The following is a 24,561-nucleotide window of genomic DNA, read 5'->3' as shown; positions in this document are numbered from 1 at the left end:
TCAAAATGTACATTTTTATAGGGAAGGGGTAGTTTACTTACAGGGGAATTATATACCCTCTCCCCCGCTGCGTACTGCCCGAAATAAACACTGGTAGTTAAGCCCTATGATTCTTCTCCTCCACCCCCTCTATTCCTTTCTGATTTTGCACCCTGAGAAACATCAAGATGAAGAATACGATACCAGAACAGTGCCGTTATATTTGTGCAATGGCCATGATTCAATGCGCGATCTCCTTTTATTTTTCCACAAATCGTTGATCATGCCAATCGACTATCACACCCCTTTATGTCATTCACTTTGTCTATTTCCATTCCTTCTCTTTGGATGGTTTCGAAAAGCCTTATCTACAATTAGGTAGAGTGGAAAAAGCACTTTATACTGCAGCTGGTGACGGAGGAAGCCGTTAAAGACAGCGCGGCTCGTTGTCATGACAACAGTAGCTGTAGCACAGCACGCTTCTGTGGCGGTAACAGGAGACGTGACGTCTCATTCTTAGCTTGAACGATCAAAGTTTCAGCTGATGCCCTGAGTTGATTCAAAGAAAACAATCCTCGGCCGTGTTTCCTCCATTCCAGTCATCAGAATTCTTTAGTATTTGCATGTTCCTTTCAGTTTTTATGTGGAATCTTTCTTTCCTCTTTTAAATGAGGCATACCTTTTTTTAAATCACGTGTTGACTACTGTGAATTTCTGAATCAGGAGATGCGTGAAGTAGAAATAAAGTCAAAAGAGAACTGAAACAGGAGTAATAAATGTAGAATATGTTGGAATGAGCACTGGCTTTCTGAAGACAAGGTGACGGGTTCAAAATCGGCTCTGTCCGGTGACATTTGACGATGCTCAAATACGACAAACTCGTGTTAGTAGATTTACCGGCGCATTAAAGAACTCCCGTGGGACAATACCTCGACACACTACCACCTCTAAAAACTGTAAAGGTAATTAGTTGGTCGTAAAGCCGGTAATATTATTATCTAAAAAACACTAGGCTGATTTTTGTTACATCGATTTTGAGAGAACGGCTGTACTTTTGATGTCGTAAAGCGTTCTGACGAAAGCTCTTGGTCTGTAGATTTGCAGAGTGTTTTTAAAAGCATACTAATTTCTTGCCGTATATCCTGAAATTATTAAATAAAGATTCACCAAAACGCTCGTCGGTAATTCCTAGGCCACCTGGAGCATACGATGAGGCGTTCGATGCGAGAGGGGAGGTGGAAGTGGGAAAGCACGCATGCGCTGTCTTCCTTGTCAGCTGTTGCAGGTGTGTTGTGTTGCAGAGTGTCGCTTAGTCGAGAAGAAGGTATTCGGCCCAATTTTACTGTCTATCTGTAGCTCTCCCTATATTTGCTAGCTTGAAATGATATCGCAGAAATGTTTAGGTCCTTTTCTCTCTTTCTGAAATTGTCAGAGCACAATTTCTCTGACATTGTGCTTATAGCAAACCAAGAGCAACTTTCAATTATATTAATGCAATCCTTGACGTGCCCCCCCCCAAAAAAAACCACAAATGTCAAGAATGCGTTTTTCATCTGTGGTCCCGTGCGCATTGGAGAAAACGTATATGCTTAATTCAAAAGTGCTTTTAATTTAAGGCCTCCTGTTTTATTGGTAGCGTGGACAGGAATAGCCACCATTTTGCTTCCCGACGGTCGATCAGTGCACAGGACATTCTATAATCTCTCGAGATGAGTTAACTCCTTCAGATAAAGCACTTCTATTTTCTTTTAAGTGACATCAATTTTCATTTCGCTTGGCTATTTGTGTCATGATCAATAAAACTGAAGGAGAAACACCACAACGTGCAGGTTTCGGCATTGGCAATAACGAGTGCGAACTTTTGACGACCTGAAAATTGCGATATTGGCAAAAAGAAATTGCACAAATAATGTCTCGTTGTTGCTGTTGTAGTAGTAGTAGTAGTTGTTGTTGTTGTTGTTTGAGTCATCAGTCCATAGACTGGTTTGATGAAGCTCATAAACCTCATTTTAGGTCCGTATTGAAAAATATTTTACAGTTCAACAATAATAAAGGTGTTTCAATTTATTCCACCTATTCAATACTTATATTTTCACTTATAGTTGTTACATAATTAAATTCTTAATTACATGGGACATGTTTCGCCCTCAATTAAGGGCATCTTCAGCCTAAATACAATAATCAAAAATACAACTAAATTAAAAGTGGAAGTTAAATACAATCATCAAAAATACAACTAAAATAAAAAGTGGAAGTTAAAAGTTTAGTCTGTTATTAAAATTCGGAACAATAAAAATGTGAAAAATGATAAAATAAAAAGATGCTAATGGAAAACTGTCTTATGATTAAACTATAATCTTGTCGGAGACTAAAACTTCTATTAAAATTCTAATTAAAACAGTTCATATAAAATATTGGAAAATCAAAGTTGTAGTAATAAAAAGCCAACGACATGAGGGCATGTACACAAGCATAAACTTGATTGTCATGAATACAATCTTTTCAAGGCCGCTGATGAAATTCGTAGCAAGTAAGGCAGAAGCGTCTATTGAAAAATTGTAAGAGGCCGTTAGCACCGGTAGGTAATAAAATGGCTGAATCCTTGCCAGAAAATGTCAACAGATGCAGAAATAAGTTTTATGTAAGTGGAAGTTGTTATTTGTTAACTACTGTTGAGTTGGTTGCTGCCCGTCTGTTGGCTCTGAGTCTGGTGTTTAACACCTTTATTATTGTTGAATTGATGAAGCTCTCCATGCCAACCTGCCTTGTGCTAATTTTTTTTCATTTCTACGTAATTATTGCATTCTACATACGTTCTAATCTACTTGTCATACACCTTTGTCCTCCTACCGTTCTTACCGCCTACACTTCCTTCAAAAAAACTGAAGAAGTCCTGGGTGGCTTAAGATGTGTCCTATCATTCTATCTCTTTTTCTCGTCAAATTTCGCCAAATCGTTCTCCTCTCTCCATTTCGATTCAGTATCTCTTAAATCGTGATTAGATCTGTCCATCTCACCTTCAGCATTCTTCTGTAACACCACATTTCAAGAACGTCTATTCTCTTTCTTTCTGAGCTAGTTGTCGTCCATGTTTCACTTCCATACAATACCACGCTTCAGAAAAATCTTTCTAATTCCTATATCAATGTTTGAAATGAGAACATTTCTTTTCTTAAGAAAGCTCTTCCTTGCTTGTGCTAGTCTGAATTTTATGTCTTCCTTATTTCTGCCATCCACGGTTATTTTACTACCCACCCCTACTTCCTTTAAGACTTCATTTCCTAATCTAATATTTCCTGCATCGCCTGCATTCGTTCGATTGCACCCCATCACTTTGGTTTTGGACTTATTTATTTTCGTCGTGTACTCCTTACCCAAGACTTCGTCCATACCATTCAGCCACTTCTCGAGATCTTCTGCAGTCTCAGATGAAATAACAATATCATCAGCAAATCTTAAGGTTTTGATTCCCTGCCCTTCGATTGTAATTCCCTTTCCAAATACTCTTTGATTTCCTTTACTGCCTGTTCTATGTTAATATTGGAAGTGAGCGGGGACAAACTGCAGCCGTGCCTCAGTCCTTTCTGGATTGCTGCTTCTTTTTCATAGCCCTCGATTCTTATCACTACAGACTTATTTTTAATAATAAAAATGTTATTTGCTTTACGTCCCACTAACTACTTTTAAGGTCTTCGGAGACGCCGAGGTGCCGGAATTTAGTCCCACAGAAGTTCTGTTACGTGCCAGTAAATCTACCGACACGAGGCTGTCGTATTTGAGCACCTTCAAATACCACCGGACTGAGCCAGGATCGAACCTGCCAAGTTGGGGTTAGAAGGCCAGCGCCTTAACCGTCTGAGCCACTCAGCCCGGCAGACTCATTTTTATACAGATTGTAGATAATACTTCGTTCTCGGTATCTGATCCCAATCACCTTCAGAATCGTAAATAGTAAGGACCAATCAATATTACCGAATGCTTTTTCTAGATCTACGAACGCCATGTACGTGGGATTGTCCTTCTTGATTCGATCCTCTAAGATTAGAAGAAAGTCTGGTTGCTTCACGTGTCCCTACATTTCTTCTGAAGCCAAACTGATCTTCTCCCAACTCATCTTCAACTCGTCTTTCCATTCTTCCGTAAATAACACGTGTTAAATATTTGCAGACATGATATATTACATTAATGGTGCGGTAGTTTTTCACACTTGTCAGCACCGGATTTATTGGGAATAGGTATAACAACATTCTACCGAAAATCGGATGGCACTTATTTTGTCTCATACATCTTACACAATAAATGGAATAACTTTTCCACGCTGGATTTACCTAAGGCAGTTATTAATTCAGAGTTAATGTCACCAATCTCAGATACCTTGTTCCTATATAGGTCTCTCACAGCTCTGTCGAACTCTGACCTCAAAATTTGGTCTCCCACTTCGGGCCGATGACCTTCGATGTTAGGCCCCTTAAAACAACAAGCATGGTCTCCCATTTCATCAGCATCAACAGCCTCTTCTTATTCCAGAACCAAATCATCTACATCTTTACCTTGATACAACTATTGGATATGTTTCTGCCATCTTCTTTCCCTAGAAGTGGCTTTTCATCTGAGCTATTAACATTCATACACCTAAATTTCCTTTCCCCAAAGGTTTCCTTAATTTTCCTGTACGCAGCATCTATATTTCCTTTGACCATACAACCTTCAAAGTCCTTGCACTTCTCCTTCACCCATTCTTCCTCAGCTACCTTACACTTTCTATCCACTTCATACTTTAATCGCCTGTATTCTTTCCTGCCTTCATCTTTTCTATCATTCGTGTATTTTCGTCCTTCACTATTCAGGTCTGGTATCTCCTGAGTTATCCACTGATTCTTAGTAAAACTTTTCTTCCTTCCTAACATTTCTTCAGCAGCCCTACTGACTTCAGTTTTCATGACTATCTACTCTTCCCGTATTGTGTTTCCTTAAAACTTTTCATTTAGTCCTTGTGCAACATATTCCTTGAAAAAAACCCTGACACTGTTTTCTTTCAAATCGTCTAGATCCCGTCTCCTTGCATTAATTTCTTTTTTAAATTTCTTCAACTTCAGTTGGCATTTCATGACCAACAAGTTTGTGGTCAGAGTCCACGTCTGCTCCTGCGAAACTTTCGCAATCCAACACCTGGTTTCTGAACCTCTGCCTAATCATAATGAAGTCTATTTGATGCCTTGCAGTGTGTCCAGGTCTCGTTCACGTATACAGTCGTCGTTTATGGTGTTTGCACCAAGAATTAGCAAGGAATAAATTATGATCAGTGCAGAATTCAACCAGTCGCCTTCGACTTTCGTCCTTTGTCGCAATCCGAATTCTCGTACTGTATTACATTCTCTTCATTGGTCTACCACTGCATTCCAGTCTCCCATCACAATTATATTTTCGTCACCTTTGACATATTGTATTAAATCTTCTATCTCTTCATATATTCTTACGATTTCCTCATCATCCGCTGAACTCGTAGGCATACCGACCTGCACTGTTGTAGTGGGCATTGGTTTGGTGTCTACCTCGACGGTAATAATTCTTTCACTATGTTGCTCGTAGTAGCTTACCCGCTGCCCTATCTTCTCATTCACTATTAAATCTCCTCCTGATTTCCCCCCTTTTGATTTTTTGGTAATTATGTAGTCACCTGACCAAAAATCCTGTTCTTCCTTCCAATGTACTTCGCTTATGCCAACTACATCTAACTTTAGTCTGTCTATCTCCCTTTACCGATTCTCTAGTCTACCACAACGATTCAAACTTCTAACATTCCACGCTCCGACTCGCAGAATGTCAGTATCCATCTTCCTGATAATCGCCCCCTTTCGTGTAGTCCCCACCCGGAGATCCGAATCGGGGACTATTTTACCTCCGGAATATTTTACCCGGGAGGAAGCCGTCATCAGTATATCATTCATACAGAGTGAGCTGAATGTCCTCGGGAGTTAGTTACAGCTGTACTTTCCCGTTGCCTTCAGCCGTGTTGCATTATCTGCACAGCTAAGCCATGTTGAGTATTATTACAAGGCATATCAGTTAATCATCTAGACTGCCGCCCTTGCAACTTCCGAAAGGCTGCTACACACCTTTCGATAAACCATTCGTTAGTTTGGTCTCCCGACAGATAGTCATTCGTTATGGTTGCACCTGCGGCTCGGCTATCTGCTTCATTGGGACGCACAAGCGTCCCCACCACGGCAAGGTCACATGGTTTGCAGGGGAGGAAGAATGTCTTAAATACATAAATCCTTCACTAAATATTTACCCCGTTGACCGCCATGTTTTGTTGGATTTCAGCTACATTAGTGTCCAAAGTTAAGCATAATTTACGAGTAAGGAGAGCAACGAGAAATAAACCGCAAATCGCACGACATATGCACCTACCAATCTTACGTGTTCGCTTTGTATAGGAAAGGAGTGTTCCCTGCTTTGACCAGCGCCGTAACCGCAAGGTAAACATAGCCAGTGCCTGCGCCCCATATTGCCTCAGTTGTGTTTGCCCTGTCATAGTGTGCAGAGTGTAGCCTCGTGGTGAACATGACAACATAATGCCACAACGACGCAGTATGGACCCCGTTTTGCAGGGTAGAATACTCGGCCGCCTGGAAGCAGTCCAGACACAGACCGAAGTCGCCGTATCATTGAATGAGCCACAAACTGTCATTTCCAAACTTTGGAGATGATTTCGAGACACAGGAGATGTTAGACGTAGGCCAGTACCAGGTCGACCAAGAGTAACCACCCCACAGGAGGACCGATATCTAGCCTTATCTGCCCGACGAATTCGGAGTGCACCTGTAAGACAATTGTCGGTGGAGCCTGCAGCCGTCTCAGGGGTTGCCGTTTCCCGGCAAACTGTGTACCGGAGGCTCAGAAAAGCAGGGCTGTTGGCCCGATTCCAGCGGTGTGCGTCCCTCTCACTCCACCACAGAGACGGGCCCGTTTACTGTGATGCCGTCAACATCGAAACTGGACCATGAATAAATGGAGGCATGTGCTCTTGACAGATGAATCGCGCATCAGTTTGCAGAACGATTCCCGTCGCACATTAATCTGGAGAGAACCGGGTAGCTGATACAACCACAGAAACATCGTGGAACGGGACCAGTTTGGTGGTGGTGGCGTCATACTGTGGGGCGTCATAATGTTGAATGGCCGTATGGACCTGCACATCTTCATGGGTGGTCTGAGGAACGCTGTTAACGCTCGGAGATGCAGGGATGAGGTAATGAGACCACATGTTCGACTCTTCAGAGGTGCGGTTGGTCCAGACTTCCTCCTAATGGACGGTAATGCCCGACCGCACCGCGCTGCTCTGGTGGATGAATTTCTGGCTGGGGAAGACATACATCGCATGGACTGGCAATCGGGTTCTGCGGATCTGAATCCTATAAAATATGCCTGAAGTGCATTGGGGAAGCGAACTGCATCCCGTAAGCCTCCGCCAAGGACCCTCCAAGTCCTTCGCATTGCCCTTTCAGAGGATTGGGTTCGACTGCCAGAAGAGCTCTTGCACCATCCGATAGAGAGCATGCCACGTCACTGAGAAGCATGTGTGGCCGTTAGGGGTAAACATACACCCTGTTGACATCATATTTTGTTGTGGAGGGCATTGCCAAGTTTTGTTAGTTGTTGTCAAAGGTATACCTTAGCTATCAGAAGCTTTCTGACACTGCTTTTTGGACAATTTGTGTGACATATTGAACCCATGACGTTTGTGCCCTAAGAATTCAATATGGTGTGAGTCAGCTTCCGTTTGTTCAGCAATCCGCCTGACATTCCTGTCAGGCAGTGTGGCCTTGTTTAGTGATTATGGACAATATTATTATTATTATTATTATTATTATTATTATTATTATTATTATTATTATTATTGAGAGTGATGAACAGATTGCTTGATTGGAAATTAGGTCTATGTATTTAGAAAAGGAACAAGAGGTGCCATTTGCCTGTTAAGAATATATGGGAAAGTTCGTATACTGCGAAAAGAAGTTTTTAATGTCTTTAGACTTTCGATAGGGTAGAATGGAGAAAATTTATGGACATCTTAACCCTCTACTGCATGAATTATTTTTCGTTTTCGTTTGGTGAAGAAAATTTCAAGCTTTAATGTTCAACATATGTTCAGTGTATTAGATGTCCCAGCAATTCTTAACTGGGGCTAATAACTTAACACTCATATGTAATTTGGATTGCCATAGTTGAATATATATACGATTTTTCACGATTTTACGCTAAGCTTTTAACATTCAAAGACCGAACATTACTACCTACTGGCCATGGGTACGTACTGCAAGGCGCAAGTACAACTTGCAGAACCGTAGATCGGTAATGTCTTTGAGGTTGAGCCAGAGGTACTCCTGAAGCCTGTGGTAATGTGATGGGGAGGGCCCACGTAAAATAAACGGTGGTTGGTTCCCGTGGATGTTGACGGGGTGGAAGGAGTACCTTTGGTTGTAGGGCTGTTTTGTACGTTATGTAAAAAACTGGGATATGTGTTTAATTGATTGTACAGTTGAAGGTGTGCCGTAAAACTATCTCTGTCTACAATATTTATCCATTTATACAGGTGAAAAGTTATTTGTTGCCTAAAGGCAACAGTATGCAGTAGAGGGTTAACTCCTCACTCCTACAGTTCATCAGCATCATTACAATACCTAATTGTGTTAGTGAAACGTTAAACAGGAAAGAAATACAGTTGGGAATAATCCTACACATTCAGTTCTCACTCCTATCCTTCCATCCAAGAATTTTTCAATAATCTCTTCCAAGTATAACTTGAGCAACAAAGGGTATAGACAACAACATTGTCTAACGCCCCTCCTGTTCTTTTTTCTTCCTACATTCCATTGCCAATCCTTATTCTTACATTCTGTTGTAAATACAGATTGTGTACAAGTCTTCTCTCTTTTCAATCTACTCCTTTCTTCTTTAACAGCTGATACATGGCCCATGGCAAACCACGGAAACTATTTCACTGTCTGTGATGTTTCAACCCACCTCTCCGAAATAAAAACTTAAGGCTGTATGACTCGCGCTACTTGGCCAACGAGCTTCACATTCTCTCACATTATTACTTTATCCATTCGTCTCCTCTCCCCTCCCTTAACATTTTGTTACCTCATCGCTAACTTCCTTCCTGTTAAATATTCCCGTATTCACTCCAGAAATCAATACCTGTACATTTTCGCTCACGCTCAGCTATGACGCTATTGCTCGATCAGCGGCTTTCTCAAGTGGTCTAGAGGGTCAAATCGATGTACTATCCTCATGTTGTTGTCCACTTTGACCATAGAGTGTTACAGTTTCTGAATTCATAGGGTGTCATTTCGTATTGGTGGCTGGAACTGTTGTCTGTGATCATTCAACTTAAAACACGTCCGCCTCCGTAGAGTAACGGTTAGTACTGTTAGCTACCGTCCTCGGAAGCCCGGGTTCGATTCCCGGTACTGCCAGAAATTTAAGAATGGCAGGAGGACTGGTATGTGGTTCGAGCGGCACACGCAGCTCCCCTCCATTGGGGGTGTGCCTGAAAAGAGCTGCACCATCTTGGTACGACAACACGAGTTTACTTATTCTAACTGCAAATATTTTATAATAATAATAATAATAATAATAATAATAATAATAATAATAATGTTATTTGCTTTACGTCCCACTAACTACTTTTACGGTCTTCGGAGACGCCGAGGTGCCGGAATTTAGTCCCGCAGGAGTTCTTTTACGTGCCAGTAAATTTACCGACACGAGGCTGTCGTATTTGAGCACCTTCTAATACCACCGGACTGAGCCAGGATCGCAAACATTTTCATGCTATACCTTGGTTGTAACTTAGTTCATTCCTATCAGAAAACTAGTCTCAACACTACTTCCTAGTTGCTCTCCCGGACTGCTGTTGTAGTGGTCTTCTTCCCGCTGTTTTTCATTTCTGAACATTTTACTGTACTACTTTTTATTTCAGAAAATTTATTGTTAAAATGTAAACTATTTGAGAACATATCTTTGAGATAGTAGTCCTCCGCGAATAGTATTGTAGGAGTAGTACAGACCTTCCCGGATTTCAGGCAATCCTTCAAACATCTGTTGGCAGAGAAGCATCGCGGAGAAATTTACTGATGTATCACAAGATGTCACTACTGTTGTGTTTACTGGGTTGCAAATTGTTTCTGTATTAGGTGGCCCATACCGAGTTCCCACTCCTTTCGTATCAACCAATCAACTTACTGCCTTGTGATGTCATTATCTACCAATCAGACTACTGCCTATTTACGTTATATTCTACCAATCATCATCACCCATCCCGTCTCTTTATGCAGCGAGTTTGTGTTTAGTAGGACTATCTTGATCTGAACTGTAGAGTGTAGTCTGTTCCTGGGAGACAACGGACAAGGCTGAGGTAGCTGAGACAAATAGGCAGCATCTTTCCTAACATTTAACTTTATCTACGTGTGGCGAAGGGAAGACACGAGCGTTCCCCTCTAGCTTGTAATGGGACATGCTGCGATCACTTCTAATTTTAATGTAGGGCTCTAAGTTATGTTATGTTTTGCTTACGGACATGGTATAAACCCCTCATGGGGCCTATGTAAATTTAAGGATGTACGAGTGTGTACCCTCGTTTCTGTTATTCAATTTGCTTTCTGGTGACTAAATTTTCTAATTCTAAATTTGCTATCCTGTGTTCCGGACCTTGAGTTTAATTTCTTTCTGTCCTTGTAGTATTGCTTACACTCTGCTTCACCAGGCCTTTTACCACATTAGGTGACAAGTATTGTCACGGGATTGCTTGAGGTATTCAGAATCCATTTAATTTTGTTCTTGGCCTTTTTAAGTTGACATTTGTTTTCCATTTCTTGGCCGTACAGTATCAGCTTAAGCTCCTGTATTTCTGGATCGTTCGGTCATTTAATGAGTAATGGCAGCGTATGTAATATTAAAGCTGTTAAGGTTTTTAAAATGTATTTTGAATTTTATTCTGATTTTGGTCGACCATTGAAGCAAATTGTAAACTGTTATATAAATTGTAGTTCAGGATTCGATACCCTTCTGAAATGTAACTTTGAAGTTGAGGGTTCAGTTCCCCTCTTAATAACCTTGTTCTGGAAGCTTCTGCTTATTTCTCAGTCTGAATATTGTAAGTTTAGATATTTTCTCTGTATAGGTTCTGCTTTTTTAAAGGGTAAAGCCTCATTATTTGTTATTGATATGGAGACCTATTGGTCAGGTAGAGACTTAAATTCTTTGTCACTGTCGGCAGCGCTGAAGATGGTTTCCCGTGGTTTCCCATTTTCATACGGGGCAAATGGTGGGGCTGTACCTTAATTAAAGACACGGACGGTTCCTTCTCACTGTTAGCCCTTTCCTGTCCCATCGTCACCGTAAGACCTATATGTTTCGGTGTGACGTAAAGCAAATAGCAAGAGAAAATTATTTTGTGGATAAATGGGAGCTTCTCGTCCACAATTTATATAATGGGCTTCTGAGGTTAATCATTATTCATTGTCATCTCTTACAAAATTTATTTTTATTAAAACTCACTCTTGTTTTTGTTGTTTGAAAGGATTACGTAACAAATGAATGAATTTCTGAATTTAAAGTGTGTGTGTGCTTCGTCCAGCTGTTTATCCCTCACGTTACTTTCCTCCTCTAACGCATGTAAAACAACATAAGTATCACTACCGCACTGCGTGCACGTACAAATCACAATGAGTTTCTAGAAATACTTTCAACGACCAAAGGAAATAACCTTGTTACATAACAATTTTCCGGTGTAGAAAGCCAAGAATAACGGCCGAGAGGATTCGTCGTGTTGACCACACGACACCTCATAATCTGCAGTCCTTCGGGCTGAGCAGTGGTCGCTTGGTAGGCCAAGGCCATTCAAGGGCTGTAGTACCATGGGGTTTGGTTCTTTTGGCATAACAATATTATTTATTTATTTATTTATTTATTTATTTATTTATTTATTTATTTATTTATTTATTTATTTATTTATTTATTCCTGACTTACATTTGTGGTGAAGTTATGGCTCACTGCTCTCTCTTACACTTAACTATTTTCAATAATATTTAAAAATCGAAATTTAATATTGAATGCTGCAGAAAGGGTGAATTATTCCAAGTAATACCTCTGACCATGAAAATTCAGGCACATATGATGGGATACATCCTTTGATATATATATAATTATGTTACTCGAAATGTGTGCAGAATTACAGATATATTCCTGAGAGAAAAGGTCACACAAAGTGCAAAGAACCTAGAAGAGACGCGAACAGAACTTAGCATGTTTCACATATTTCAAGTTATCCATGTTCTACTCTATAATATACCTTCTGTATCTTACGCATTTATATTGTCGCTATTGAGCCTCCGTGGCTCAGGCGGTAGAGCGCCGGCCTCTCACCGCTGGATCACGTAGTGGAGGTGGGACAGCTTTTTTTTCCAGGTACTCCGGTTCTTGTGTCATCTTCCATTCCACCAACACTCTCCACTATCATTTCATTTCATCTCTTAATCATTAATCATTGCCCCAAAGGAGTGCGGAAGGCTTCGGCAGCCGGCACAATTCATATCCTCGTCGCTAGACGGGGGCTTCATTCAATCCATTCCTTACCCGGTCGAATGACTGAAAACAGGCTGCAGATTTTCTCGTTCTCGGTCCTACAAAGAGATTCTTGGCCAGTGTGGAATGACATTTGTAGACGAATATGCCTCAATGGAGGTTTTAAAGTAGGAAAGTTCATCATATGAAGATGAATTTGGAATTTGACAGGAAAAATTGGGAGCAAATATTCGTTCATAGAAAGAAATATTCGGGATTGCAATACTTGGAGTTGAAACTGGGAGATATTCTATGATTTGCAACTTCCTAGAAGTAATGTAACAAAAGACTAGGTAGACATCTGATAGGAAATATGTCACCTGGAGGACAGTCCTAACTGAAAATCAATGGTGATAGATTGAGGTGATAGTATAAAGCGCCTATGTGTACGCTATAAGCTCAGTGAGGAATGGAGATCACAGTGTTTAAATTAATTGAACTCATGCCCTCCCCATTCACGTCACCTACTTGTTGCTCTGCTACGTTATTAATTACAGCTGTTTCGCCCACGAAAATGTTGAGTTAATATCTTCCGGGGATTCTAACTTTGGACGCAAAGTTCGTGTACAGGGTGGTTGGAAACAACATGAGCGTTGTAACGTAGCTACCGATGAAACAAACCTTACTGGAGTATGTACAAGTAAATAGTTCCATAGACGCAATATCAATTGATTGGAGGACCAGATTGCCCTCTATGGGCGGACACAGAACACTGACCAAGCGAGTTGGCCGTGCGGTTAGGGTCGCGCAGCTGAATTTGCATTCGGGAGATAATGGATTCGAACCTCACTGCTGGTGGTTATCCGTGGTTTCCCATTTTCACACCAAGCAAATGCTGGAGGTGTACCTTAATTAAGGCCACGGCCGCTTCCTTCCCACTCCTAGCCCTTTATTATCCCAGCGTCCCCATACGACCTATCTGTGTCGGTGCGACGTAAAGCAGACTGTAAAAGAAAAAATCAATCAATCAATCAATCAATCAATCAATCAATCAATCAATCAATCAATCAATCAATCAATCAATCAATCAATATGTCTATCTTTGTCCCAAAATGTACTATTTAATTACAATTATATCTTCATATTATGATCTCTCCTGCCTTTAAAAGCTCAACTGAAGCTTATTTCTCTACTGATGTCATTCCACGCCATCTCTCTACTGACAGTTCGGAACGTACCGCTTAGTCGAGCAGCTCACCTCCTCGCTCCGATGTCTTCCCAGTACAAAGTTTGTAATATTTTCGTAACACTAGTCTTTTGTCGAAAGTCACTCAGAACAAATCGAGCTGATTTCCTTTGGATCGTTTCAAGTTCTAGTATCAAATAATCCTGGTGTGGGTCCTGTACACTAGTACAATACTCTAATTGGGGTCTTACCGGAGACTTTTGCGCCCTCCCCTTTACAACCTTACTGCAACCCCTAAATAATATGAAAAAGTCTGTAAAGTTTATTTACAACCTCGTCAGTGTGTTAACCCCAGTGAAGGTATTTCATATAGTAACATTGAAGTACTCACAGTGGTTCCTGTGAGGTACTTTCACCCCATCAACACAGTAATGAAAACTTATGGGACTCACCTCGTGGTGAAACTCACAACCTCACTCTTCATGCCGTTTACCGTCAAACATTTTCTGCTGCCCATCTTAAAGCATTGTGGAGGTCTTTTTGCAGCCGCTCACAATCCTGTAACTTATTCACTACTTTGTATGGTAAATCATCATCTTCAAAAAGCCGTATCTTTGAATCCACTTCTGTACTTATATCATTTACTGTATATACGTAAGAAAACATAATACTGCCTTGCGGAACAAATTTGTACTGTCATTCACTGCGATAAATTAACTGAGATGCTTCCATAAACAGATAAGCAAACGCACGGCAAACAAGAATATAAACGAAGATGGATTTATTTTAATTATTTTATACACGAGAGAGTGTTAGCAAAATATAAATCTGATAAATTATAAATTTTTGTATCTGCAGAAAAGTCTTGGAAATGTGGTGAAGTATAAAAGTATAAAAGTATAAAAGATCGCCATGCGTCCAAACTTCGATACTTGAAAGAAGACAACCAAATAAATAAATAAATAAATAAATAAATAAATAAATAAATAAATAAATAAATAAATAAATAAATAAATAAATTAATTAATTAATTAATAATACACCTCATCCTAGTTAATAACGAAGTATTATGCGTGATTTAGAAATATTAGACAAAGGTGTAGGATCACTTATATCGTTCCAAGTATCTCGTGATATAAGAAATAATAAGACCAAAGAATGTCTCTTGGAGTGGCGACGAATTTCAATAATTGGTCTTTTCCTCTCACTATTAATCTCCTAAATACGGGGAATAACAAGGTATCTGTCTTGTATATTAGTGACGGGCGAGAAAGTCTCAAAGGTATGAACAAGCATTATTGCAGACTTGTTGTGGCTATAAGTTAAGATATAAGGATTTGAACATCCGACCAGGAGTAGTGAATTAATAAGGGGCCCTCCTTCCGTCTTGATGGATTAATTTCACTTTCAAAGCGCGCATTAACGAAGTAAGTCTCAGCAGTGTTGAGGTAATCTGATATGCTGCTGTGTTGCAGCAATCTGCACACAGCCACAGGGATTCTCCACTCGCTGTAAGGAGCACATGAACGCTCTCAGACAGACAGACCGATTTCTTTACTATAGATCTATCCTATGGTTGTAATGTATGCACCTTCCATAATTAGGAATGAAACCATTTTGTGATTTTTTCCCTCCAATCCTAAAAGACTCATTACAAGGAAATAATAATAATAATAATAATAATAATAATAATAATAATAATAATAATAATAATAATAATAATAATAATAATAATAATTGTACCAGGGGTACACATTCTCCGGCTAGTTAAACTGCGCGCCTTCTATAAGGCCATCTAAGTAATCTATCTTGAACTGATGTTATGCCAGATATTTGGGTTTTTAACCGCTAGATATCTCTGTCATTGGTTTTGTTGCTTCCTTTAGCGGGTTGAACTCTAATTAATTTATTGAGAAATTTGTATTTTGACAAGGGCAAACCTTAAGCTTTGAAGTTTATTTTGTTAATGTGTAAAATTCATCAACACTTCTGCTGGTTCCTTCTTCAAATAGTTATCAACCAATCAGAAATTTGTAAATATTTTCGCTATTCAGATGTATTGCACACATTCTTTTCGGACATATTTTCTAGGCCTAACGACCACAAAAGACCAGAATACCCTCAAAAATTCACTGAGAGTGAAATCATGGAGACTAACGACCTATACAATCCGGTCATATCTAAAGAAGACATTATTCAGGCAACACAGAACATCAAGATAGACACCGCAAGCGGTCCTGACCACGTAATCGTCCGAGCTATTAAAAACAGCGCGATCTCAGAGATAATCGCAATCATCGCCACTAGAATGCTAACAACAGGGTTAGTACCATCGACTTTCAAGAAAGCCCGTACAATTCTGGTTCACAAAGGAGGCGACGTAAACGATCCCAGTAACTGGCGTCCAATTACTATATGCTCAGTTATTAGACGAGTCATCGAGAGAGTTCTTGACAAACAGCTTCGGAACTACATTGGGTTTCATGACAACCAAAGGGGTTTCGCCAATACACCCGGTACTTACATAAATACCTCAATTTTGGAAGCCGCTTTACAGCACACTAGGCAAGAAAAGAACGATGCATGCATTATATTTCTCGACGTTCGCAAAGCTTTTGATAACGTCGGACATGCGCACCTCCAGAGCACACTGGAGTCGGTCGGAGTTCCCGAAAAACTGACGAGACTGATAATTGCTCTACAAGAGGGAAACGTAACACAGATAGAGACACGAAAACAGGGAACAAAACCCATCAAAATTAATCGCGGTGTGCATCAAGGCTCCCCTTTGTCACCGGCATTATTTAACATCGCTACCAATCATATTGTGGAAGAACTTTCTGAAGATTCATTAGCAAGGAATTACGGTTACTCGATTGCAAACGAGGAGCCTAACCTCACTATAATGTGTTTCGCCGACGATACGGTAATATTTGGGAAAAACACTGAATCTGCTGCCGAACTAGCCAGGATCGCCATAGAAAGATTTAAGGAACTCGGCCTGCACATCAGCGCTTCAAAATCAGCTTGTCTTTCTATCAAGAAAGGTCGGCTAACGGAGGAGAATATCATCATTAATGACGACTGTGAAATTAAATCACAGTGCAACGGAAGTGCAATTCGTTACTTAGGTGTGAATTTCATCAATGAAATTAAACTGGATCCACAAGCCGTACTTGAAAAGACGCGAAACAAGATTGACACCCTTGTTAGCTCACCATTGCTGCAATCTGATCAGAAATTTTCAATTTTAAACAGTTCAATATCACCTACTCTTATTTATCCACTCCAAGTTACTCCCCTAAACAAGATACCTCAATCTTTTCTATCAGATGCGGATAAAATATTAAAGAGTGGAACTAAAGAATTATTACAACTACCAGCAGACGTTCCGGATCACATGGTATACTCCGAAAGGAAGTATAAAGGCCTCGGTTTGTTTCGCGCGACTTGGGAAGCCAAACTACAGCATATTAACATCTGTAATAAATTATCGCTTGCAAATAACGGCTACATTAATGCAACTAGAAACTTGGAACAAGAGCGTACAATTTGTTTGCAAGATCTAGGCATAGAAATGAATGATCGAGTTATATCCAAAAATAGCCATCTTCCCAACGTAAGGAAGGTCCGACAGACACTACGAGACAGAGAAGTTCAGTCATGGACGAAGTTGCCGCACAAAGGAAAGGGCGTCGGACTCTTCCAGGAATACACGCCAGCGAACAAATGGATAAGAGATCACCGAGGCTTATCCTGTGCGGAATGGAGAGAGGCCATCAAGATGACAGCGAACGTGTGCGCCGTTCGCTCCGTGCCAGGAAGGTCCCAGGACAACACCCTCTGTCGGCGTTGCCACAGAGAGCACGAAACCCTTGCCCATGTCCTGGGAGCCTGCCCTCACGGGGAGGTATTGAGAAATTCCCGCCATCATACAATACGACACATGATTGCGACCTCGCTGAGGGATCACGGTTTCACGGTGCACGAAGAGGTCTCTGGCCTAGCTACCGACGGGAGTAACAGACGTATTGACATGATAGCCTTTCAACCAGCTAGCAAGCAAGGACTAATCTTAGATCCCACAATACGCTTCGAGTCGCACGTTGGCCAGGCCGAAGAGGTGGACGCCGAAAAGAAGTCAATTTACCAGCCAACTGTAAACTACTATAAAGATAAATATCACCTAGACAATATTTCCGTCCATGGACTCATGATCGGAGCTCGAGGCACAATCCCTAAATTTCTTGTACAGCTATGGGATTCTCTCGGTCTCAGCCGGACACGACTCCACGACATCGCTATCGCCGCAATACGAGGTTCAGTGACCATACTCCGCAATCATCTATATAACATCTGACGAACCGTATTGCAAATCTATTCCTGAGCCTTTTGGGGAATCTTCTACCTGGCACACTAGCAAAGTCAACAGTAACTTAGAAGACAAAATACTGTGTAGTCGACATACTTTGTCCTTGTGGCAGCCTCCGCATGGGGGAAGTTGTAATAATAATAATAAATAATAATAATAACTGCGGGTGTGTACAGGAATTCAACCTATCTGTAATGAGTTATGGAAACTTTCTCTCGAAATATTATAAAAGCTGGGCGCTGTACGGCCGTGTTGTCCTCATCACTCCAGTTTATTGAGTGCGGAGCCTCCTAACGGAGGCAGGGGCCGCAGTCGGCGTTCGGAAGGCCCAGAAACTCAAGGTAATGGCAGAATTTTTACAAACATATGATAGCTGCTGCAGATAGCTTGAGAGAAAGGTTTCAACTACTTTTATTCCATGTAATTTTTTAAATCTGTTGGTTTAAATGTAGTACTTTTGGCCAGTCCTAGGACTATGTTCTATTCCCTACAGGGAGATCTGTAATGTCAGGGAGCAAAGAGGGATTACTGATTAACCTCTGCTGATTCCAATTCAACTCGGTATGGGGTGACTAAAGTTTCGATACCTCTAAAATTCATAACACCCTTTTGGTATTTAATGTTTCTCATTTAGTCACCCCGGTGCGGAATAAGCTTATCCTCTCTATCATTGGGCCAAAAAGCCCACTTAGGGTTCTATGTATTTCTAGAAGGAGTACAGGTGTTTTGCCTGTTCACATTTTGTTTGTGACCGGTTTCAAACAACCTTTAGCTTTTACACTAAGGCCAGGGAATATGGGCAATCCTGCCCCTGTTTACTAGATAATAGTGTGTAGTGTGAAGTTCCTTTTATGAACAGTAAGTTATAGAACTGTTGAGCAGAAGATAAGCCCAAACAAGCGCTACACGACTGTAAATATCTTATTTGAAGATTATCAGATATAACCTTGTGCACTGTAAAAAATGTATGCCTCTGAGAGGCAGGACTATTTTAACTTTTGGAGATCAAACTCATAGTTAGCGGAGCAAACATACCCTTACAAAACAGTGTGCCTGTTCAGAGCTATAATGCTCAACCCTTTGTATATTATCGTGTTGACAATTCTCTCTAGTTTTTGTATCTTATTTTCGGACTTATAGTCCGCTGTTTTTTTTTTGCTAGGGGCTTTACGTCGCACCGACACAGATAGGTCTTATGGCGACGATGGGATAGGATAGGTCTAGGAGTTTGAAGGAAGCGGCCGTGGCCTTAATTAAGGTACAGCCCCAGCATTTGCCTGGTGTGAAAATGGGAAACCACGGAAAACCATTTTGAGGGCTGCCGACAGTGGGATTCGAACCTACTATCTCCCGGATGCAAGCTCACAGCCGCGCGCCTCTACGAGCACGGCCAACTCGCCCGGTAGTCCGCTGTTGTTATCGGAGTTGAAGAGCTCGTTGTTATTCTAATTAACTGTTCTTTGTTCCAAATTTTCTATCTGTCAAATTTTTTACTAAAAAACACAGGAAAGAAATAAAATCTCGAATTCCGTTGTGTTAATTTCTACTCTTGTTAATTACTCGTCCATCTATTCATCCCTCACACTTCTTATCCGTCTGTGAGCCACGGAAACCCCGGGATAATAATAATAATAATAATAATAATAATAATAATAATAATAATAATAATAATAATAATAATAATAATAATAGAGGCTCGTGCACTTTTTTTTAAGAAGTAGTTTAGTGGAAAGCGGTGCAGGCACTGGTTGAACAGTTTACCCCCCTCTCTCCTCGGGGATCGCTCATGCTGGTGCTTCTGTTGATTTAGCCATTTTTTCTCTCCACTTAGCAGGAGTATCATCAATTCTAGGAGCCGTTAATTTTATTACTACAACTATCAATATACGAGCCCCCGGAATATCACTAGACCAAACTCCTTTATTTGTATGGGCTGTAGGTATTACCGCTCTTCTTCTCCTCCTCTCCTTACCCGTTTTAGCAGGTGCTATTACCATACTACTCACTGACCGAAATTTAAACACCTCATTCTTCGATCTCCAATTATGATGGGCATTACCATGAAGAAAATTATTACAAATGCGTGAGCAGTGACAATTACGTTATAAATTTGGTCATCACCAATTAAGTAACCTGGTTGTCCTAATTCTGCACGGATTAATAAGCTGAGAGATGTACCTACGATTCCTGCTCAGGCACCAAAAATGAAGTATAATATTCCAATATCCTTATGATTAGTTGAAAAAAGTCATTGTTGCGGGGTGGGGGTGTTCCTATTCTCTATCAACACCTCTTTTGATTTTTCGGGCACCCCGAAGTCTATATTTTATTTCTCCCAGGATTTGGTATGGTCTCTCATAATATTAGTCAAGAAAGAGGGAAAAAGGAAGCATTTGGTACTTTAGGAATAATTTATGCAATAATAGCAATTGGTCTTCTCGGATTCGTCGTATGGGCACACCATATATTCACTGTAGGAATAGACGTAGACACGCGAGCCTATTTCACATCCGCCACTCTAATCATTGCGGTCCCTACAGGAATTAAAATTTTTAGTTGATTAGCTACACTTCACGGAACCCAATTAACTTATAGTCCAGTAAGGGTTTAATGAATTTTATGCCTTCAATGGCTATGTGGTGATTTCTCCTTAGTTCTTCTAATATGGCTGCCCCTCCTTCTCTAGATTAGTTTATTTAATAGATTGGTTGCTTGATCGTGAGTGTCTATGGTTATATTAATATTATCATTTTTTAGAGCAGTGTATACTTTATATTTATATGCTTATAGTCAACATGGTATAATATATTCTGGAATTTACTCTTGTTCCAGCGGCTATAGTCGTGAATTTATTTCACTTCTGCTTCATTGATTACCATTAAATATTTTAGTATTAAAGGGAGATTTATCACGGTCAAAATACCACGGCCCTTTAATTCTACTATCAGGGGGCAGGCCTGACCTTAAATTCATCCCAAAAGGACATGTTTTTGATAAACAGGCGAACATTAAATTTGCCTAGTTCCTTCATGTAAATTTACATATACTAAATATCTTACACTCTTATATACTAATTTTATCATTATTACATATACATTTATATTACGTAACTCACTTCAATACTCAACTTAATTTTATTATAAAATCATATTACAATAAAATAACTTATAACATTATTCAACTGATGGCTAATTGAAAGCCTACACTTCTTTACAACTCCTATAATAATTATAAGTTCTATTCTAAAGCTTATCCCTTAAAATATTATACTCAATTAACAGTTAATATATAAATATAAAAACTACTATTAAATACTGAATTAAATTCATTTCTTGAAAAACCAGATATCTTAAAAACCGACTAATATTTCATTACAAACTTGCTATTCTTGATAATAATATCACACTAACCAACATAACAAATTAGCTCTTTTTAATTCGGGAAAAATAAATCTCTATTTCAATTTTATCCTCGCTTCAGGAGTAACTGTCACATGGGCACATCATAGCCTAATTTACTTTACTATTCTTCAAGCCTATGAATATATTGAAGCTCCTTTTACTATTAGTGACGCTGTATATGGATCAACCTTTTTTGTGGCAACAGGATTCCATGGACTCCATGTCATTATTGGGACTACTTTCCTATTAATCTGTTTATTACGACATTTAATATGCCACTTCTCAATCAATCATCACTTTGGTTTTGAAGCCGCTGCATGATATTGATACTTTGTTGATGTAGTGTGATTTTTTTTATATATTTCTATTTATTGATGAGGAAGATAATTCACTATTTATTTAATATATAAGTACATTTGACTTCCAATCAAAAAGATTGATTAATTCAAAATAAATAATCTGAATTATATTTATCGTCTCATCATTCACAATCATTCTCACATCAATCGTCATAGTTGGCCCATAGGGGACCTGAATGTGAGAATGGGGCCCTACCTAAGATTACTTCTAATGATGTAGACATGGCCACAAGAATTAACCAAATAAGGTTAAAATCCCCGACCCAGCCGGGAAACGAACCCGGGACCCTCTGGGCCAAAGGTCAGAACGCTAACCATTTAGCCATGAAGCCGGACACTGTATGTGACAGCATTATTATTATTATTATTATTATCATCATCATCATCATCATCATCATCATCATCATCATCATCTGTTTACCCTCCAGGGTCGGCTTTTCCCTTGGACACAGCGAGGGATCCCACCTCTACCGCCTCAAGGGCAGTGTCCTGGAGCTTCAGACTCTTGGTCGGGGATACAACTGGGGAGAATGACCAGTACCTCGCCCAGGCGGCCTCACCTGCTATGCTGAACAGGGGCCTTGTGGAGGGATGGGAAGATTGGAAGGGATAGGCAAGGAAGGGGGAAAGAAGCGGCCGTGGCCTTATGTTAGGTACCATCCCGGCATTCGCCTGGAGGAGAAGTGGGAAACCACGGAAAACCACTTCCAGGATGGCTGAGGTGGGAATCGAACCCACCTCTACTCAGTTGACCTCCCGAGGCTGAGTGGACCCCGTTCCAGCCCTCATACCACTTTTCAAATTTCGTGGCAGAGCCGGGAATCGAACCCGGGCCTCCGGGGGTGGCAGCTAATCACGCTAACCACTACACCACAGAGGCGGACATCATTATTATTATTATTATTATTATTATTATTATTATTATTATTATTATTGTAGTGATTTCAGTAATGGTCATTAAGTAAATATATCTTTCTTAAATTATTCAATTATACAGATCTCATTATATAAAACATTTAGTACTTCGATACTTTCTGAAGCCAGGTAAATGACCGAATTATATGATCACTCGAAATGTAATTGTTGTCTAATGCTATGTATTCAGTCACTCTTCAAACTCAGTGATTTATGTTAAATTTACATACGAACTTCATTCGAGTAGACTAGTTTATTTGTCTGTTGTACCTGCAGGTTAGTTATCTAATTATAACCCACTCGTGTGCTTATTAATTAAGTTATTAATTAATTTGTTACTGAACATATTTTGTTGATATATTGCTATGTTTATCAACTGAAGTATAATGTTGGTGTGTATCCATGTATATCTTCTGAATTATTTACTAATATTAATTGCATCGTCCTAATTGCCCTCGGCAACCGCACAATACGTAACGGGGAGTTTTGCGATAAATATAATGGAAATGCGTATGCTTTGGTAGTCCTCAGACTTTGTACGACTCGACCTTATTAGAAATTATCATACACGTGCAGCCATGGGGTGGCACCCACACATGAGGGTGGTATATCCATGTCCTGCTTATAGGAGAAGCAGTCGGCAGGTAAGACAGTCAAGTGCCTGAAACCAGATGAGCATGACCCCGAAGGTGACTCGACTTCATTAACATTCATATGAGCTCATCGGCGTCTCTTTCAATCAATCAATCAATCAATCAATCAATCAATCAATCAATCAATCAATCAATCAATCAATCAATCAATCAATCAATCAATCAATCAATCAATCAATCAATCAATCAATCAATCAATCAATCAATCAATCAATCAATCAATCAATCAATCAATCAATCAATCAATCAATCAATCAATCAATCAATCAATCAATCAATCAAATCATCTGCATTCAGGGCAGCCTATCAGGTGACATATTCGTTCTGTATTTTTACCTACCTCTTACTTCAATGTTTTCAAGGAACTTAGAACTTTATCGAATATTTAGCTCGATAAATTATTTCAGTCCCTTACTCCTTCTCCTATAAATGAATATTCGCCCTACAGTAATTCGTCCTGTTATATTCCAACTTTATCGTCATATTATGATCATTCCTACTTTTGAGAGCTCCAATCAAGCTTATTCCTCTACTTATGTCATTCCACGCCATTTCTTCTGTTACAGCTGGAAACATACCACATAGTCGAGCATTTCGTCTCGTAACCCCCAAATCTTCCCAGCCCAAAAATTGCAACATTTTCGTAACACTTCTCCTTTGTCAGAAATCACACAGAAGAAATCGTGCTGCATCTCTTTGGATCTTTGCAAGTTCTTGTATCAATTTGTCCTGGTGTCGGTCCATACACTGGATACATATTTTAATTGGAGTATTTCCAGAAATTCACACGCCCTCCATTTTACGTCCTTACTTCATAGAAAGGGTATTTGATCGAAGTTCTGGACAGCGGACCCTACACCAGACCTCTAAACGCTCGAAAAATTCTGATCCTTTTATTTCGTCAAGCACATCGGAATATATATGTATACTCATGTTAATAAAAACCAGAACACCTTGAAAGACTAGAGATAGGAACTTCATATCCACAGGACGTGTGCATTAAAATGTTCTGAATAAATAGTCAGCATTTGAACCATGTCGGCCCTCAGATTCAAGGTCCATATACAAATCACGGCGCACCACCACCGACTTGTAAAATGTGCCTGCGGCTCTCGTTGTCGA

This window comes from Anabrus simplex, chromosome 6, assembly GCF_040414725.1.
Source record: "Anabrus simplex isolate iqAnaSimp1 chromosome 6, ASM4041472v1, whole genome shotgun sequence".
Lineage (NCBI taxonomy): Eukaryota > Metazoa > Arthropoda > Insecta > Orthoptera > Tettigoniidae > Anabrus > Anabrus simplex.
Note: the sequence above shows the minus strand (reverse complement) of the source record.